The sequence below is a fragment of the Pipistrellus hanaki genome, assembly GCF_964339955.1.
Source record: "Pipistrellus hanaki genome assembly, chromosome: 18".
NCBI lineage: Eukaryota > Metazoa > Chordata > Mammalia > Chiroptera > Vespertilionidae > Pipistrellus > Pipistrellus hanaki.
The window spans coordinates 5,237,530-5,239,380 of record NC_140520.1 but is presented as its reverse complement, the minus strand read 5'-3'; positions in this window follow the sequence as shown (position 1 = coordinate 5,239,380).

Genomic DNA, 1,851 nt, shown 5'->3' with positions numbered 1-1,851 from the left:
CTGCTTATGGTTACATATAATTGGATTTGACCCTTTTAATTTAAACATTGTTGATATTTTGTTGCTGATGAGAAGAAATATTAAAATGCTTTTTAAAGGACATGTTTTCAGCTTTGGAATAGAATATGAGTTGTCGGTAATTTTATACAGCCACCTATGTACATACTAATGATTTGTTAGATACTTATCTGTTTTATACTGAAATATAGTTTTTGGGGAAAGGATGATTTTAAATTGAAAGGTTATAAAATTAAAAACTGTAAATGTGTATGATATAGATTTATACATGTATACATGAGATTTTTCATTCAACTGAAATTTATAATTTCCTTTATGTGTAAAATAATTCAGTTGTAAAATTAGAAAGATTTCACAGTATGTACTGTCTTGCTAGATACTTCTAAAGAACACAGTTTTATATAACTTCGAAATCATATATGTTTAAATTGGAAAAACAAAAATACTCATGAATATTCTAAGAAAAAATAAATATGTAGTTACAAAATTATCTCTGTTTTGGGTGGGGAGAGGTAGAGGAAGTCTAAAAGTTCTAAGTCAAGGAATTAGAAGAAAGGAAATGCACCATAATCTTCCCACCAAGGTAACCCATTAACTTTTTTTTTTTTTTTTAAATACTCTGAAGAATGACAGTTTTGTAGTGGTTTTTTTCTTTTTCTTTTCAATATATTTTATTGATTTTTTACAGAGAGGAAGGGAGAGAGATAGAAACATCGACAGAGAAACATCGATCAGCTGCCTCCTGCACCCCCCCCCCCCCCCAACTGGGGATACGCCTGCAACCAAGGTACATGCCCTTGACCGGAATCAAACCTGGGACCTTTCAGTTCACAGGCTGACGCTCTCTCCACTGAGCCAAACCGGTTTTGGCAACCCATTAACTTTTTAAAAAGGAATGTAATATATGTGTAAGGTTGGTAGTACTGTTGCATGCACTGCTTGACAGCAGGGATATGTTCTGAGGAATGTGGCACTAGAGAATTTTGTCCTTGTGTGGGTATCACACAATCTCCGAAGCATGGTTTTGTTTCCTGTTGAAGTGTGCTTGGTCTGCAAAGTATAGTGGATTCACATTGCTCAGCCATATTCATAAGAACGAAGAAAAATATCAGTAGTTCATGACACAAAAATTTTTGGATTCAAGCCCAAAGGGCCCAGGTCCTGGCAGTTGATGTTGTTGGATGTGATGCCTCTGTAACTCGGCTGTGGTGTGAGTGTCTGGTACCCCTCAAATCCCATCCGGATGCAGGCCGATTTAAATTTTAAACATATTTTTATTGATTTCAGAGGGAGAGGGGAAGAGAGAGTAACATCAATGATGAGAAAGAAGCATCAATCAGCTGCCTCTCACACGCCACCACTGGGGACCGAGCTCGCAACCTGGGCATGTACCCTTGACCGGAATCAAACCCAGGACCCTTCAGTCTGCAGGCCGGTGTTCTATGCACTGAGCCAAACTTGCTAGGGCCAAGCCGATTTCTTTTAAAATCAAAGGAGCAAGAAATGCCTTCCAAAGCAAAGTTTTATTACCAAACATTTGGGTATTAGATACATACATATTCATATTTAGTATGTATTAGGTCTATTTTAAGTAATTCTTAATAAGATTGAATAGGAATGATAGTGAAAGGATGAGTTTTCATTTGTGTACTGTAGTTAAAGTGGATGGCTAGAACTTCTAAAGAGGGGACAATTCTACAAACTATCCCCTCACCCACTATCTTGGTCCTGGCACCTCAAGCAGGAAGCGAGCACAGAGGCCTGTGCTGTGGAGGGTGCCAAGTGTCTTTACAACACCCTTGCCCCCGGCAGTCCCGAGCCTGTGACTCAGCA